Raw genomic sequence first — 20,130 nt, forward strand, 5'->3', positions numbered from 1 at the left:
TACGGATCGTACTACGCGACTCGGACGGACGGGTACGATTCGTACAGAGATGGCATGCTGACACGCGAGATGCCGAGGATCCTGCAAGCAGACACTCCAGCACTCAGTGGTCTGACATCCCTCTCGGGGTGTCCATCGCGAGACCACAGTGTGGTCCTTCGCTCTCCCACATCAGGTAATGGGGTTGGCTCTATCCTAAGAGGATTCTTGGCTTACACCTACATACATGCTAGGTACCCTTAGGTACATCTAGTTAGGGTTGTATTGTAGGAGTGCGCATTATTACTCTCATGTATTCATATGCCTGCAAATATTCATTGCTTTAGCACTATGGTACAATTCTACCTTTTCTTCACTCTACTGGTGCTTATAACCGTATATAGCTGTTTGTGTCTCATGGTTGTTGCAGCCAGGCAAGCTGTGCACCTGCACAGGGCCACCAAACCCCAGGGGCCACCACGCCAATATATATCCTTCATATATTAATCCTCTGAGGATGCATACATATTTGCGTGGTGGCCCCTGGCAGGGATTTGGCAGCCTCCGGCTCTGTTCCACTGTGGTAAATTATTATTTACCGTATCTTTTTTGCCATATAATTACAAGTCATGAGGATAGCTCAATCAAATGAGAGGCAGAGTCCGTGGTATCTGAGACATACGGGCTTTAATGAAATGCTTCGAAGCATGGGACATCGGGTTCCATCACCACTCAGGTTCAGGAAGGGACATTCAACATTTTATTAACATCACACATTATATATAGTAAAACAGTATACATGGAAGTGAATACAGTAGGTGTAACAGGTGAAAAGAGAGAGATAAGAACACATGTGCGTAACAGGAGGCGTGTAAGAAGGCGTACACATGAGCGTGCACTGGACATGTCAGAGAATCGTCACATGAAACGTCACAAGTGGGTGGATGCATAGAGAAAGTTTGCAGGATCAGCAGAAACATATGACCCATATGCGCGCGCAGCTGGGCATGACGTGTAACCGGGGAGAGCTGGGGGCTTTGACCTTTGCACGAGTAGAGGAGACTAATGTCTGGGGTGTCAAAACGACCTGTACCTATAGCATATCTGATATCGTATGTTTTGAGGATGTAGTGTCTGGAGTAAAAGGTCTCTCGGGCAGGGGCCGTTCAACACTGAATGCTAGTGCGTGCATACGGATCTTCATGTAGAGTGCGGGGGCCATGGGCCTACCATGGTAACAGGAGCAGTAAATTACTTGCATGGAGACAGGAAGGCAGGGCCCTTTGCTCTGTAGCCGGGAATATGTTTACCTATTTCACCAGACTGGAATGTGTTTTCGAGGAGGCTGAGCAGATAACTTGTAGGTAAAACATCATCTTGGCAAGCGGACCAGGCCGAGCCGGGCACCGCTCGTCTGAGGCAGGAAGTAAGGCAGAGGTCAGGGATGCATACCTAAACGGCAGCTGTCAGAGGGAGAAAAGAACTCGGAGCCTCGTTTAAGGGCCTAACTCGACTGGGCCAGAAAACGTGGAAGAAAACGTGAAAGTGCACCATGTAAAGACGTTGGCACCATAGGCCTAGAAGCTTGATTAACGGGATTTCTATGCATGACTGGATAGCTGACATGTTAACGTTGGACGCAAATGTATTTGCGTCTGTCTAGCATGAACAGAAAAGAAGTTACACGACATACAAGGAACATGGGTGCATGGATAGGGTGCGAGTGGGGGACACATTGGCTACCTGAAATTTTCTATTACCTCATTCCCTCCTTGGCCCCTACCAAACCCTTTAAGATATGTCTATTTTCATGAGACCATCTATCTGTTCATATAACATCATTTGTTCATCTTTTATCATTCGGGAACGGGAACTTGGACCTGGAATACAAGCTGTGGCGCACAAGCCGCAAATCGCTGGCCCACATTGCAGACAGAGACAACAACTGAATACTATGACCAATATTATTCCTAGGAATGATAACAATTTCCATCCCCAAGCGGATATCACGCTCCAGAGCCAACCGGACCAAGTCCAGGAGCCTGGATTCTGGTGAATCAGGTGAGCAATTTCGTGAAGTCGTGTGATGGCCTTATACACGGATGGCGCGTTATTAGGAATAAACACGCAACAACTGGATCCGATGACTCTACAAGCCCCGCCCCTATCGGCCAGGATAACGTCAAGGATAAGGCGATTTTGAAGAACTACAAGTCTCATAGCAGATTGTTCTTCGGTCAGGTTACCTAAAGCAGAAGTAGTTTTGTTCACTACCGCTTCCAAAGTTCTAGTTAATTTGCGTATCAATTTACTGTTTTGAACAGGACCTACAAAGAAAAAGAATCCTTTATTGAAATCTGTGTATTGTTCCCACGTTGTCTCAGTCTGATCTCCCTTCTATGTCTTACATTCACAAGACGTGAATTCCTATTATAATCAGGTGGGGCTAGAAAAACAGGTGGCAATAGGAATGCAATGTAACACGTCCCATCCCAATCAAGAGGCAGATGTACATAAGCAGTGTGACCACAAATGAAATAAGAATGGCAAGAGGCTTTGAAAGTAGACTTTCCTTTGTCACTGAATTCGACCACAGTATTACAATCACTGTGTCCTAGATGTACTGAGCCATTCTTTCTAACACATAGTTCGCCCTTCACCGGCAAAACGGATATAAACGGCAAGTTCGAATTAGTCTCGGACTGGACGTTCAGGATCATGAGATTGAGGGAAAAATTACCTAACTCATACACTTCATTTTCTAAGTCGGTCCCTTTCCTTTGGGGAAGACCGTCTGCATCTGGGAAACATGCTTTATTCATGACTGTATTCAGGTTCCCCCATATCCAATTGCCTTGGGAAACTTTGGACTTACTGTCTAGGGAGGACATTAAAGTAAACCATGCACCACATGAGCCATTATGTGTGAACGGGTAGGGAAAGAGAGGCAGAGCTCCCTTGTATTTCTGATAAGGTGGGAGTCGGCCACATACCCAGCAATTGGTGGCATTGCTGGCCTGATGTGTATGGTGTAACATACGAATGAATGTATTGTTGCGCATTGCTAATCGATAGGATAATTCATGAGGAGGCAGGTCGCCGAAGGAGTGCTCTACAGTGTCATTAGAGGTAGCATGTGTATGAAAATCAAGAGGGAAAAAAACATGTAGCATTAAACTTATGCATATGATCGTAAGACTCAGAAGAAACATGAAAATTAATGTGATTACACATCGACTGTGCAAATTTTTACAGTATTGTTCTCTTTTCTTGATACGCCTATCTCTCTGACTACTTGGGTCTATCTTATACATGTCAGAAACCTGTCTAACCGCTTCACCCGAGGGGGACTTAAACAATTAAACGCTGTCTGACTTACTAGACCTTAGCTTGGCACGATACTCCCGTTGAGGAGTTTTTTCTATCAGGGGGAATTTAGAGTCAGAGTCCGATAGGGGGCAGTCTTTAACCGAAGTTTCTGGACACAGTCCGTGAAATTTCTTAATGTGGCTGGAGTGCAACCACCCTTTACGTCCTTCCAACTTGACGGCGGTCCTCGTCGTCATCAACACCAACTTTGGCTGTTTCCACCTCGGCTCCAGCGGACTTGATTGATCGAAATTTCTCACGTATGCCAGCTCACCCGGAACGACTTCATGCGGTTTTACTTGGGTGTTGTCCGGAAAGGCAGCTGCAACCTGTGAACGACAAGATTGTAGTGCAGACATCAAGGAAGCTAGGTAATCTGTCAGCATAACACTGTCAACATCAGTGATCTTGCGGGGCATAGGCGTACCCCACATATTGGGAGGCCGCCCGAAAACCACCTCATAAGGAGATAGTCCGGTTCTGGAATGAGCAACCATGCGCATATAGAAGAGGGCTACTGGCAATGCTACTATCCAATCTACACCTTTTTCTGCACAAACTTTGGCTAAGCGTGTTTTCAGGGTTTGATTATGTCTCTCTACGAGACCAGCTGCTTCAGGGTGTCGTACGCAGTGGAACTTCCACTGGTAACCTAACAGGAGTGATACCTGTTTCATAAGCTCGGACGAGAATGGCTGTCCATTATCTAAGTATACGACACGGGGCAAGCCGTATCGCGGGAAGAATTCACGAACCAACTGTTTGGCAGTGGTCGCGGCAGTGTAATCTGGGACTGGATATGCTTCTGTCCATCGGGACAGGGCACATACAACTACGAGGACATATTTAAAACCTCTACATCTGTCCATCTGGATATAATCCATCTGGAGGACTTCAAAAGGATGGTCAGGAGGATGGAATCCACCTTGTTCCACGGGAACACCTTTGCCTGGATTGAACTGACAACAGATCATGCAGGTACGCACTTTCTGTTTTGCTGCTGCTCGTAAATGTTTGTTGAACCAGAGGTTTTGAATGCTGTCTAACATGGCTTTTTCTCCTAAGTGTGCTGGACTATGTACTGTGTTAATCATTACTTGAACCATAGAATCGGGGAGGAACCATGTGGCTCTTCCCTTCGTCATCCATCCCTGATCTGTCTGGATCCCTCCTTGTTCAGTCCATTTCTTGATTTCGTCTGGAGTAGCATGTGTCTGTATGTCGAGTACGTCTAGAATGGGATCCTTCACTGTCATACAATGTGTCTGTGATGTCTCGTCAGTCTTTGTCATGTCCGTTGGGATGTCTGTCTGAGCTGTGAGTTTAGCTGTTCGATCTGCCAGGTCGTTACCCTGAGAAATGGTGTCAGTGGCTTTAGTATGTGCTTTGCACTTCATGATAGCAATGGATGCAGGTAAGTGTATTGCTTCTAACAGAGCTTGAATGAGGAGACCATGCTGTATCTTGGCGCCATGAGAAGTTAAAAAACCTCTTTCTTGCCAGAGGATACCGAAATCGTGAACAACTCCGAATGCATACTGTGAATCTGTGTATATGTTTACTTTCTTGTTCTTGGCTAGTATACAGGCTTGGGTCAGAGCGATGAGTTCAGCTGCTTGAGCAGACAAGGTGCCAATACGATGTGTTTCTATGACTTCAGTTTCAGTGGTCACTGCATATGCGGCCACTAACTCTCCTGTGCTTGTTCTCATACATGAACCATCCACGTAAAGTGTCAGGTCGGGGTCGGGTAATGCAATGTCTGTCAAGTCTTGTCTGGGCTTCGTTACAGTATTGATGACCTCTACACAGTCATGTGGTGTCGGATCAGTTGTACTCGAGGGTAACAATGTGGCAGGGTTTAATGTGTTGCATCGTCTGATCTCTATGTGTGGCTGAAACAATGTAGGTAGTGACAGGAATGGTTGTGACAGGGACAGTAGTGACAGGAGGGGGAATAACAACGGATGAGGAAGTCGAGTCTTGTGGGGGTGGAGGTGACGCGTCTTGAACAGACTGTACGGACGGAGCAGGCTGCTGTATGTTTTGAACAGGCGGGAGAGGTTGCTGTACATTATTGGCTGGGGGTACGCGTACATTGGTGTACGCAGGAGCTACGTCATCCAAATAGGAAGAAAGGAAAATGTCCGCTGCGGTCTGTTTGTGACGGAGTTTAGTCGGGACCAATGGTGGTGGCAAGTTACGGGGTGCTTCCGGGGTCGCCTTAGGCAGGCCCTCGGCAAGAACTGGATACAGTCCTGTAATAAGTGCATTTCTCTGTCTGTCTTGTTGTTCTATTCTGACTCGTTCTCCTTCTTCTAGTAACTCTTTTTCCCTAGCTTTTTCGGATTCTTCTCTACTCTCTGCTTTCCTGATTTCTTTTTCTGTTCTTCTATGCGCTTCTTTACGCCATAATTCTATGGCATCTTTCTGGGATTGTCTGGCTTTCTTTTTCCATAACGCTTCTTCACCTCTCATGATGCAATCAGCATCCCATGTCCCTGAGACAGGCCATCTATACTTCTCTTCCAGACCCTTGGTGTAGTCCGCCCATAAATCTAGATACAGTATGGCATCTAAGCCATGCTTATTATACATAAAATGTCCAGGAGTGTCCCTAGGTGGGACAGGAACTGCTTCTTCGAGTATCCCTTTCCTGGTCCCTATCTGACGTAACTTTGAAAACAGTGGCATGGTCGGATTACTTTAAACGTGGACACAGTAAACACAGTAATGAATAGCAAAACAGTCATTCGTACCACAACATTAAAACCACATTAAAACATTTCAGACGGATATTACCCGATACATAGAGAACACATAAATACTGAAATCTCGAGTTGCAACACTAGGATACTGAATCACTGAATTACTGAATTACTAGATGCACTGCTGAAACAGTACAGACAATACTGGTCCCATAAAGAGACACGTCTGACCGTATTCACCTAAGTGAACACGTCTGGACCAGGCCTGTGTACCCAGACCTGTCTTGACCGGGAACAAATTAATGAACCCGTCTAGATTCGTTCCCAACAACGGTACTCACCGGGAAGCAAGAACTGAAGGCCTCGGAAACTGGACTGAACTGGACTGGACTGCTACGACATCTGGCTGCTACTACACCGCATGTGCTTCGGAACAGGTGGGCCTCTGAATACCTCGGACCATGCTCTCTCGACTAGGGGCTCTGGTTGGGATCCTCCGCATTCCTCACCGCCTCGTCTGGATGCCGGACCGCAGTCTCCGTCTCCTCCGTGGGCCCGAGGGAGATAGCAGGAAAACCCGCAGGCGTGCACGGTTCCGTCGCGGCTGTAGAAGGGGTCAAGGCCTGCGTAACATCGCCGGCGAGTGGGGAAGGGGGTACCTGTTCGGGCGCCAAATTATGTGGTAAATTATTATTTACCGTATCTTTTTTGCCATATAATTACAAGTCATGAGGATAGCTCAATCAAATGAGAGGCAGAGTCTGTGGTATCTGAGTCATACGGGCTTTAATGAAATGCTTCGAAGCATGGGACATCGGGTTCCATCACCACTCAGGTTCAGGAAGGGACATTCAACATTTTATTAACATCACACATTATATATAGTAAAACAGTATACATGGAAGTGAATACAGTAGGCGTAACAGGTGAAAAGAGAGAGATAAGAACACATGTGCGTAACAGGAGGCGTGTAAGAAGGCGTACACATGGGCGTGCACTGGACATGTCAGAGAATCGTCACATGAAACGTCACAAGTGGGTAGATGCATAGAGAAAGTTTGCAGGATCAGCAGAAACATATGACCCATATGCGTGCGCAGCTGGGCATGACGTGTAACCGGGGAGAGCTGGGGGCTTTGACCTTTGCACGAGTAGAGGAGACTAATGTCTGGGGTGTCAAAACGACCTGTACCTATAGCATATCTGATATCGTATGTTTTGAGGATGTAGTGTCTGGAGTAAAAGGTCTCTCGGGCAGGGGCCGTTCAACACTGAATGCTAGTGCGTGCATACGGATCTTCATGTAGAGTGCGGGGGCCATGGGCCTACCATGGTAACAGGAGCAGTAAATTACTTGCATGGAGACAGGAAGGCAGGGCCCTTTGCTCTGTAGCCGGGAATATGTTTACCTATTTCACTAGACTGGAATGTGTTTTCGAGGAGGCTGAGCAGATAACTTGTAGGTAAAACATCATCTTGGCAGGCGGACCAGGCCGAGCCGGGCACCGCTCGTCTGAGGCAGGAACTAAGGCAGAGGTCAGGGATGCATACCTAAACGGCAGCTGTCAGAGGGAGAAAAAAACTCGGAGCCTCGTTTAAGGGCCTAACTCGACTGGGCCAGAAAACGTGGAAGAAAACGTGAAAGTGCACCATGTAAAGACGTTGGCACCATAGGCCTAGAAGCTTGATTAACGGGATTTCTATGCATGACTGGATAGCTGACATGTTAACGTTGGACGCAAATGTATTTGCGTCTGTCTAGCATGAACAGAAAAGAAGTTACATGACATACAAGGAACATGGGTGCATGGATAGGGTGCGAGTGGGGGACACATTGGCTAACTGAAATTTTCTATTACCTCACCACTACTAAACACCCTGACCCCTCTTTACTGGCCTGCGCGCTCCGCCCCGCCCGGACCACCTCTTCCGGGCCCCCTACCTACGCTCCTTGCCCAGGGCCACCATGAGCCTAGAGCCAGCCCTGTTGCAGCACACTCATTTTACACTAGAATGACGCTGGTTCAATAAATACGTATTGAAAACGTCCCCATCATTTATTCTGTGTACCTCTCTGGGACAAAGTGAGCACAAGTGACTGAGCGAAAAGTACTTTACTGTTTCAATGATCCCTGAGGGGTAAGCGCGTCATGTTCGATAGTTGCCAGAAGCTATTTGCTCCTTGGTAAGAGGGACTCACAGTGGCACTGTGAGCCAGCTGGTCTACAGACTAACATATCCTTTGGGAGTGTCTGGAATCAGTCTGGACACCAATCCCTTAGTTTATGTTGTCTAAACACGCAGATCGTATATAGATTTGTAGGAACAGCATGACAATATTTGTTTTAGAACGTGGTTTAAATGTTATGGTGAATGATATTATATTTGGAGTGTTACTCTCTTTAGTGTCAAGTGATTTATTTTGATAAGATTGCAGACCATCTTGTGGTATTTGTGTTTCGTTTTATTTACTGTGCTATTTAATTGTTATGTAAGACTTATGTCTTAATGATTTTTATGGGTGTTTTATTTATTTTGGTAGGTGCTAATACTATTGCTCTATGCCCACTTCACCTGTATGCCTACTTCACTTTGCTGTGTGTACTTTACATTATAAGGTATATTATTCTTTTGCGTGTGGCAATTATTTATTGGCTTTTTGTTAGTCATTTCGCTATATATGTTTGCCATTTTTCTGTGTTATTTATGTTGATGATGTATTTATTGTGCTTTGTACTGTTCATGTATTTGCCTGTATTAAGTACTTCTTATGTGATATTGATAATTTTGTGAATTGATAATGTTCTCAGTTTTATAAATTTATTCAGTTGCAAATGTAAATTTTTCCCTGTCTGATATTCATCGTGCATTGTGTCACTCATTTCTCTGTGTGTGTTAATCATTTTGCTGTATGTTTGCAGTGTTGCTCTTTTTCCTGTGTGTGTTTTTCATCTTTGTGTTGCCTAGTTGAGTTCATATGTTATTCATTTGTTGTAGGTAATTTGTTTAGTGTACTGTGTATTTCATTACTCTCTTTGCTATTCAGTTGCTGTGTATTTCAAGCATTTTGTGATTTGTTATTCATTTTAGTATGTGCATTTATCATTTTCCAGTTTTTGTTTCTAATTTTCTTTGAAATGTTCCTTTTGCAATGTGCATTATTCATTTTAGTGTGAGCAATATTCATTGGTATTGTATGTTTCATGTATATGTTATCAATTTTGATGTTTCCCACCCCTTCCACAAGAGTGTCAAATTAGACAATTGTAATTTCGACTTAAATATGATCTTGTGTTATTAAGTATGTTCCAAATGTCCTATGAATAGAGCACAACACTAGTTGGTTTCTGTTTTACATAATGTGGAAGAATCTTGGCTTCAGATTTATGGTTAATATGCCTGTAGCAACATAACATTGTAATTCTTAAACACAAGAGGCTTCAGTCTACAAGATTATTTTCATCTATTTCTAGCTGCCCGATTTTTTGGTGTGATAGTACCAACCAGAGAAATGGCAATACCGCAGGCTGCAGTTTTTTTGGATACATTATTAGCCCCTCATTACCCGTTCTTCAGGTTATAACAAATGTAACTTGGCAACACCATTTTTTCACCTGTTCTGAGCTGCAAAACCTAGAATCTTACGATTTTGTTCACAAAGAAATGTCACCACAATTATCTGGTGAAAGGAAAAGCCAGTGGGTCAAAATCTGTAGTGTCGATGTGGGATTTGGCCAGAGTGTGAGTCAAAGCAAGAAATACCTGCCAACTCACAATGTGATCCAGTTTGCATCAATCATTCATTCATTCATTTATTCTTTATTTCGGTTAAGAATAACCATAAAAGATTACACAAAACAATACAATTATTTCCAGAATGATCCAGTTTGCATCAATCATCCATTCATTCATTTATTCTTTATTTCGGTTAAGAATAACCATAAAAGATAACACAAAACAATACAATTATTTCCAGAATACGAATTAAAATATAATCCTACATAATTCATCATAGGGCAAATCTAGATCCAACCAACTTTAGACAATGTTCTAGCGGTATTTACAAGTTCATAAATGTTAATTAATTAAAAGATAATAATAAAAAACAGATTTGAGGAACAACTCTTTCAGGACAACCTTAAAAAGAATACCTATAGAAATAAATACCAATAAAATAAAATTTATTACAAAAGATGTTCTCTTAAAACAGACTTTTTACATGATATAAACAAATGTATATTTCATTTGTTCTAGTAAAGTGCACGTGCCTAGTGCATCAATCATAAACTAAGCAAACACAAGGAGATGATGGACAGAGCATTTAAACTTGTCAGTCACAGATCTGGGTTGCATCCATCATCGTTCTTTAGCCCAGATCTTTGACTAGGCGTGAGTGTCTGAAAAGTTTCAGTGCTCCGTCCATCATCTCCTTGTGTTTGCTTCAGACGCAAACTAGCCTGTTCCATTGTGCTCTTTTAGATCCGTGTTAGCAGTGCCACAGTGAAGCATTTTGAACATTTATCATGCTGAGTAAACACCGGGCTGCTTCTATACCATGAAGCACCTAGACAGTGAGAACAATCAAAGAAGTAGCAGACGTTACATCATAGAAACTGTGATGCAACAACTTCACTGGCAATATTACACTTGATTTTACCTTAATGAAATGACATATGTGGATAAAAACCTGCAATAAGCCTCACAGGGAACATAAGACCTCCAGTAGCAATGATTGATGACAGCTAAATGATGCCCTTGTCATCAGCTATTGTCCCTTACAGTGCCGGCTGATGAGGATTTGCTGCACAAAATTACTCATTCATATGCTCCATTGGGATGTAGGTTCCCTAATGTATGGGGGGTCCCAAGGTAATCATAGAGACGATTCCTCGTTGATGTCCAGGGAAAGGAATCAGAAGATACTTTGTCTTGCCCCCCCCACCCCCAGTTTTAGGAAGAACACTGAACAACAAGATTTGATGCTGCCCTATTAGTGGTAACCACATTTCAGTCTGACAATTGGAAAACTTTGCACCACTGAATTAGGTCACTATAACCGTCATAACAATTCCCACCTTTCAGTATCCTCTTGAGCTCTGTAAGAAAAAAAGTCACAAAATGAACAACAATTAATGACTTTTGAACTGTTTAGCTTTTTCTTATATGAATGAGTGAACTAATTTCTGCCCTGGAAGGAGAGACTTTTTGACACCATTTCCTTAAATGAGAACCATAAGATTCTAAATAAATCACCAGGATTCAAAGTTACATTTTTTGACTCATATTATGCCATATGAAAGATGCTCCCTGAGGCAGTTATGCTATCATGCTTGGTTGAGGACAGTGTTTTAATGAATTATTTAATAGCACTGAGACAGAGTCCGGTCCAAGCTGCATACCAGAGAGGCCTTTTGTTCGAGGGTTATCTACCACACAACACACAAGAGAGGCAGATAAGAGGATCATACTAGTTAAGATCACTTCTTATTTCCTACTCCAATTCCCATCTGTAAGGAACCCTGTCACCTTGTGGACTGTATGTTAGAATATCAATATTACAAATATCAACCTGCCTAAATATTGTGGCTAAAATATTGACCACTCCAATTTCGTGAAGGTACGTATATATGGTACGCTTAAATTTACTGTTCTCAACTCCATGTCTACATAACTTGAAGATATCTACATAGTCAAGCTACCTATATTTAGATTAGAAATGGTAAATCAAAACGTACTTATACATACTTCCCTTCACGATACTGTGGTAGTCGATATTTTAGCCACAATATTTTGGCAGGTCGATATTAAAATATTCTGGTACAATACCAACCTAGCATTCACAAAGATATTTAATTCAGAGATCTGCATGTGTACGAGGCTATGCTCCCTTCCCTTAAACAGGCCTTCCACTATTCCCTTTTGAAATGCAGCCTATGAGAGTTGTAATTTCAGAGATTACAAAGGGAGAAGTGGGCAGTGCTATGAGTAGGAGAGATCCAACCGGCTTGGAATACCAGAGTAATTATAAATAAATAACCTTATTAGACTCCTATGTCCTAGATCTCTCCTATTCCCAAACTGTAGGCCCATTACACAACAAGCAAAAAGTTAAGTGCAGAATATTAAATTATTTGGTTCCTTATGCTGCTTGAGCAACTTTTGCTTTGCTGCTGTACGAAGCATCAAGAACATGGGGCTCGCCGAATGATCGTGAGGTGGCCCATCTGGCCTCCTAGTATATCTCGCTCAAAGGTGTGTAAAGAATGTTACTGAGCCCATTGTAAATGCAGAGAAATAAATATTCCCACCTCTGATGGAAAAGACTTTCTTGCAGAACATTTAGGATTGCAGACTTGTCCGCATCTGTACTACCACTGATGATTAAGTTTTGGCCTCTACAATGCCTAGCACTTGGCCTGTAAGGATACAATTCTCAGAATTCACCAGATATCAATGTTGTGCAACTTCTCTTCAGCCTAGCAATATGGCTGTGAGTAGAAAAGTGGAAAACATATTCTCAATTAAATAAAACACAACTGACTTGAAGAACGGATACGTCCTAAGCACCACCTTATCCAGATGGCAGATTGCGTCCATTTCAGCCACGCACATGGCTTGCAGCCGAACTAATGCGTCTGGCAGATGTTATTACAGTGACGAAGGCAGTTTCCATTAAAGCAGCTTTATGTCTTAGGAAGTCATTGCTTCATCAAGCTTGCGCATGAGACAGCAGAGGGTGGTGCAGAGATCCGTCTCACAGAAGCTTGTTCTTCCAAATGGAAACACACGTGAGAGGCTAATCAGGTGCTGCTCGAAGACCGCGTTAGTCAGGGGAAAGAACTGCCCTAGTCCGTTTTAGAGGGTCCCGGGGGTCTCCCAGCTGATCGTTCAGATGCCACCAAGATACTCTTGATTCTAGGAGGTATTTGTTTTCTGGACATTACTTTGTCCCCAGTGGATGTAAGAGCGTTAATACCTTTGGGCAGGACCTAATAGAAGTAACACAACACAAAGTCATATCTGTCCTGTTGATTTTCTGGCAGCCTCTGGAGTCTCAGTGGGCTTGATTAAGGACAGGGTTGGTCACAGCACAATCCTTTGCATTATGAACAGTCTCGTCTTTCAGATAGGTAAGGATTCATCAAACGTCCTATGTACAAAGGGATTGACCACAGTAGGTCGCAATCTACTTTGCTCATCGTTATGCACAGCAGTGAATGCTGGGACAGAAACCTGCATGGACAGTAAACTTCACTCTCTGAGTTCGAGTCTCCAATGTACCATCATTGGCTAAAAAGTGGCACACTGCGAATCAGACATAGGCAGAGCATTCAGCGCTCATGGGACCTCTGCAGGAAAAGCGAGCAGCCTGAAGATGCTGAGTGTGCCAGCTAGCATCTTGACAATGGTGTCTGCCTCCCCTCAGCAGTCAGTGATCACTCTATGTCATGAAGCATTTGTACATTACTGTGTGAGTCGCAAGGGGTTGGAAGATGGAGAAACACTTCTTTGCAGCGTCTTCCAATTATGACTCAGGATGGTACGCAGTGCGTGAATTACATTTCACTTTGCTCAAAGGAGCATTACAGATTAGTATTGAATTCAAAAAGTCAGCTACTCTGGTTTCACAAGTGAAAGGCATCTTTGTGCATTATTCCCAATATTGGCGGAGGAGAGGCTAGATTAACTTTATATTTATATTGCAACCATTACATATTCAACTTTCTCCTGATACCACTGAACAAGGCAAGGGTAAAATAACACAAACTTAAAATTACTGTTGCAAATTTGACATAAAAACCAATACATTGTAAAAACCGAGCTCAGCATTTCATTTGCAACACAAATGTTGGCAAGGCAAGGAGTTCCAGAAGTGGGGTCCACCTATGGAGAATCTGGGGTCTTATTTCCATTTAAGAGGAATATGATTCACTGCCCATAAACTGGGATAGTAAATTCACAAATCTGATGGGGACATAAAATACAATATTGCCTTGCCGATAAACTGTGGCCTTCTCTGACAAACTTCTGCAAGACAGACAGAGAGTTTTATAATGACCAACTGCCTCCCTGACAACCAGTGTAATGTCGGCAGTGGAAGAAATGCTTTTGAATGTTCAGAGGTCCAAGCGTAGGTAAAAAAAGATCACTGCAGCCACTTAATCTGAAATTTTGGTAACCCCATTTCAATTCCTTAGCATAATTAATTTACTACTGATCATTGCCCCTACAATTTTCTTGTGATAGGTCTGATCACTAAAAGGGGGGATTGATTTGGCTGTCTCAGGCTGAAAAGCTGAACTAACAATTGATGTAATATGTGCTTCGAAACTAAGTTCATCGCGTTTCGCAAGAACCAGGAACTCAAGTTGAATCATCACAAGCAGGGTTGCGGAGATTGTCCCTGTCCACAATCTGCCAGTTGTCCCTAGGTGGAAGATGTAGAACGGCCATGAAACAGATCTGGCTGGAGCAGACTGGTACCACCAGAAGACAGAGTACAAGAGGCTGCATCAGGTTCCTTTTAATAGGACCCTAGGTAGAGAGAAGTTAGTGGGAGAATGGAGAAACCACTCTGGCTAGCATGAACCCATCTGCGCCTGCTTTTCCAGATATCAAAGATACATTACACGGCAATATGTGTCCATCTGGGCCTCCCCCGGCTACAAACAAGGTATTGAGAAGTAGAGGATTTAGTTCCCTATGTGGGGAGCCTGGAGATACCTAATCAGATGTCGCTTCTCAGATCCAGAATCCAAACAATATGGGAGTCCAAAGAACACATGCCACAGAAGAGGACCTATTTCCATATGCCAACTTCCAGACACCAGTGGTTCTGAAGATGAGTTCCGAGGCTACAGTGTTGTCAGCATCACCATCACCACCTTAATACTCGTCACAACACTGTGAATCATTCCATTGTATTTGGGGGTGTTCGTGTCTTTTTCATGTAGAAAATTGGTGTCTATGCAGTAAAGGTGGTCACTAAGTAGAATAGGATGTTGGTGCAAAATGTAGAGGGGAAAAGTGGAGGTAATGTAGCCCAGTGGCTTCCGGGGAAGAGGAAGTCACCAGAGGAGTTAACACTGGCCAAGCAAGACAGAAGAATCTTTGGTGGACCCTGAAGTACCGCAAGGCAGAGAACTGGTTTGTGAGAGGTAAAATAGGTGTATGATGGGCAGTTACAAAGGTTTGCCAGAGAAATAATAGTTAAATGTCAGATTGTGTTTTTTAACATCAAAGCCTAGGCGCTAAGGGGTGGGGGAATGCTGCTATTGTTCTGACTTTTCCTTCACAACTCTTGGAATAATGATGGCAGAAAACCCTTCAACTGAGAGAAACAAGAGAAAAAGATTGTGATTTGACTGTCACTGAATACTAAATACTTGGAAATGTATACATTAGGCCGATGAAGAAGCATTGTTTGTCCTACCACTGGAGGACATCCTCCCTACATTTCCCTCTGGTAAGTAACTGGATTAAGTAGACCTCAGAACTGTTCACCGGCAACAATACACGGGTAATAGTATCCAACTACAGTTGCAGGGTAGAGGCATTATAACCCAATGAACTGATGTGTTTGGGTTTTAACAATGTACATTGAGGGCCAGCGGCCCAAAGGGTAATGGTAAAGTAAGTGCATAGGTAGTCTCCCATCCAAGGACAGACACACCACCTGAAATTGTCCAAAGCAGTAATGGAAGGCCGTATGTCATGAGAGAACCAGCCACGTACCTGAAAATGGGAGACCAGGAGGAAGATGACCTGATACATTTAAGAAACGGTGCAATAGCTTCACCCTGATGCTTGAGCCACAAAACAAACTCCAGCTGAAATACTCAGATTTGCTATTAATTACGTTTGGAACTGTGCTCTCCGCTTGGGGTTCATTGCCCTAAAATGGCAACTTCCATTCTGGTCTAAGAGGAGTGACTGAGTAGGCGGTTTAGATTCTGCAAAAGCTGACTGTATAAGATGAGTCACATGACTTCTCACATGAGCTTCTTGTCCTGCATGTCCTACCGGGGGCCATAATTGTGGTGACGGCCAGAGTCAGTGTTGTCACAAACTGGAATAAAATACCTCTGTGATGACAAAATATGGTGTGTCAGCAGGCCTGCAGCCCACCTCTCAGAGAAGAACATGAAGACAGTTTAGACTTGGGGTTTAGACTTGGGGGGGGGGGGACTGGGGGAGCCATACTGCCTCGATTTTGTGCCTCAACAAGGATGATGGAAGAAAATCACTTCATTACTTTGGGCCCTAAAATAAGTAGTGTAAAAACTGAATTATAATCTCCACCTGGACTGACGTAATTATGAGGCAATTTACAAGTACCACCAAATTATGCCAGTTTTGCTATAATTGGACAAGTAGTGTTGGAATATATCAGGAGTGCAGCTGTCAGCTTATACACTAAAGTTCTCAATAGTGGTCTTCGACGCACACAAGCTGTCAGAGAAATAGGATGTTGGGTACAACAGCAATCGTGAAGGGTACATTTTCGAAGGCAAAATGCGTCTACATCTTTCTTTCCACTACAGTTTATGATTTGTATAAAAGCACCGAACCTGGGTAAATCCCTTCTTTATGTTTTTCAGTGAGGCGGAATCTGTCCATTGATGATAGGATTTGGTGGTGGAAATGTACAGTTTGTTTAGGAAATAAATACATCTGAGCATTGACCTTGGGTCCATGAACCTGTGTGTCACAAAAGCAACTTAAATAGCAGCTCATATGCCCGGCGCGTCACTTTGATGAATCATGATGAGCTTTTCTGGGGCAGCGCAGAGTGGAGCACTGCAGCCTGTAAATTGAATCCATTTAACCAACTTGTCAACGTTTGTGCTTTATTTCCAGGTTGTGCAGCTCTGAAACAGTGAGCAAGGATTGCCTCTTGCTGTTTCAGATGTGTGCTGTCTGAAAATAAATCACTAACTTGAACAAATATTAAGTTAACTGGATTCACTTTATACACTGCGGGGTATATTTATGAGAGGTTTGTGTCATGCAGCGTGGTACAGTGTGACGCAAACCTCTACGACAGATTTATGAAGCTAGGCAAAGCCACTTTACATGGCTTTGAATGGCTTAAAAAATCTGGAGTAAGGCAACACAGTGCAAATCGCTGCGTTGCCTTACTCTAAGGAAGGGAGGCGTTCCATGGGCGTTGCAGTGGGTGTTCCTACCCAAATCCAATGTTTTTTGATGGAGTCCCAAATTTACAAGGGCTTGTAAACCTGGGAATGCGCCAAAGAAATAAGCCTACCAAGGGAGGTGTAACGAGGACAAATATCTTTATTTCTCCTTGTTTTTCTTCTTTGTGTGGGTACAACTCATGTAGAAAGAGGAAAAAACCCTCTCATGATTGTTTTTGTGTAGGAAGGTGCTAATTTTAGTTTAGCATAGTATTCACGCAGGCAGGCATTTAGTAGGGCGCGCTAACAGCTTTGACAGCTGAGGCGCTATTGCTGTAATGCGTGACAATGTGTTTCGGTGCGGTGATGCGGACCACCAAACTGAAATGCGTTAGCAGGGCTCGAGTCGGGGTACCACGCTGGTGGACGGCATCCCCCCCGCTTATTTTACCAGGAGCTCGATAACAAACTACTGCCATAGTCTAATGTCTCCTTTGATCTGTAAAATACAGTACACATGAAGTGTCTCAGCTGCATGTCACGCGCTCGCTTCTCTGATGCAATCGCTTCTAAGGGGTGAGCGAGGGGAGGCAATGAGCCTGATCGTGCAAGCCACCTTTCGTGACGTTGATGGAGCAAGGATTCGCACGTAAAGCGACTTGCTCTCATTCAAGAACCTCGTCTAATGTATAATCATATTAATCCAGTTGTTCGTCATTTGTTCAGCGTTTTCCCCAATACGCGGGTGTCCCCAGGATGCTTGCTTGTATGTCTTTTCATACTAACAAAGCTTGCACTAAAGAAATGGCCGCTTCGCTGAAATTCAGTCTGCGCATGCGTCGATCATACCCATGTGATGTGACGCACTCGCATTCTGGAGGGAATAAGTTGCTCATGCGCACTGTTGCAAACATGGCCGCTTGTCTTTCACCACGCACTGTGCTTGCTACAGCTGCTTCAGCCTATCTGTCTTTTCGCACTAAACTGTAATGCTATAGATATTATAAAGTAAGGGATGTAGTAAAATCTACCATGGTATACAGTGTGTTCAGTTTTATGTATGATTCTAATTTGTTCTCGCTTACTTTTCATGTACCGCGTCTCTGGGGCTGGGAAAATCGGGAGCGGAGCCATACTTGAGGCTCTGCTGGGCACCAACATGTGACCGGGGAGAAACTCTACTGCGCAGAAGCTGAAACAAGCCAGCTGGCTCCTGAAGCCCGATGCGCCTGAGAATCCCATCACAAGATGCTGTCTGTCACCTTGAACCCCAAAGACAATGTTGCTTTACTTTGTATTCTCGTATTGTCTACTGTATTCCTATGGCTGGGAACGTGAACCCAGGGGGCAGGTATGCTAAATTTCATATTTATGATGGGAACGATGAATTCTAGGAGGTGATAATGACCGCATCACCTCTCCTGACCAATCATGAAGTGGGAAACTGTCACTTGCAACATTAGTGGGTGGTCTGAGGGACCCCAAATAGTATAATTGACCGGGTATTCCATAGAGAAATTGTCCGACTTGTCCGAGTAGCAGACCTGTCACTGACCCTACGAACTCTATAGGTGCTCAATCTGAGAGTGCTGCGGAGCACTCTGTCCATACTTTCCACAAACTCCTAAGGGGTGGAAATAATCCTAAGTGCTGGCGAAGCACTTTGCTGGGGAAATTCGAAAACCCAATCGGGGTTGCTGGCGGATTACTTGCAGGAGAGGGGTATCGCAGGCGTTGCATCCGAAGCTGTAGGTGTTGGTCGTACCCTGGGAGGCCCAGTTTTGACCCAAACCTGAGGGGTATCCTGTCCTGAACTGTCCTTGAGCTGTACCTGCTCGCATTCTGGTATTCCAATCCTTGAGGGTCCTTGTCCCCGTCTTTCCAAACTGACCCGTGGCCAGGGTTAGTCCTCACTCCTATCTAGGTAAATATAAGCTGTGGGTTTGCGTTTTCCTATAGTTCTCTCTCTCTTCTCCCTCAGTCTCATTCCTTTACTCTCCTTTCTTAAATAAAGCAGTCTTGCCTGTGATATTGTTTCATGAAATGCCAATCATATCTGCAATTGCTTATTAGACTTGTTCCACATCTCTCCCTTCCTTTAGAACATTGTTGAACTATCGAATTTATTAGTATGTTCCTAATTTTCCCTTTCCTTTAGTATGATTGCAGTGAACTTAGCAAGAATAGCCTAAATAGTCTAGGTTAAGTACATGTTTTAGGTCCCATTCATATCCCATGTTCTAGTATAAAGTTGCGGTGACTAGTTCTGTTCTTAATATTTTTACCTTTAGTGTTCCCATATACTCAAATGGTACTTGCTCTAATTCACAGCTATATTGTGGTTTTGATCTTAATGATTGATGTATTACTTTGCATATCGCTTTTTGCCTTGGCATATTTTCTTTGAAATCTTTATATAAACGTTTAAACTCATCAGGTGTCTGTGGTCATTTTACAAAAAATCGTGGATAAGTATGTTCTGATTATAAAGTGTATTTTTCTAGGTCCCTTGTCACCTATTCCCTGCTAGCTCCTGGTCTGTCAAGAGTAATGTGCCTGTGGTAAGTCAGGTACATGGTCAGCAGAGGCGTGAAGTCAAACTTTAATTGCTCATAGCAGCGTGTAGGATTTCACCCGGTTCACGCAAGTCATTGTTTGTACGGATGCACGCCAGGGCCCAGTGCGTGTAAGAAATTGGTAACCTCGGTGACCCGGGTGAACTGCGCGCCCTATCAGTAATTTTCTGGTAACCAGAGGATGGTTAGGACTAGTTAAATTAGGTAGACAGGATAGCTGATAAATAAACCGTGAAAATAAAATGTGCTGCTAAAATTTCTATGCTGCTGATTTTTTTTTATTACATTGATTCAAAGATTTTGAAATGTTTTAAGGATATATATGTGTCTATGTATATGAATTTTGCATTGCTGCTATAA

The sequence above is a fragment of the Lissotriton vulgaris genome, chromosome 1_2 (genome assembly GCF_964263255.1).
Source record: "Lissotriton vulgaris chromosome 1_2, aLisVul1.2, whole genome shotgun sequence".
Classification (NCBI taxonomy): domain Eukaryota; kingdom Metazoa; phylum Chordata; class Amphibia; order Caudata; family Salamandridae; genus Lissotriton; species Lissotriton vulgaris.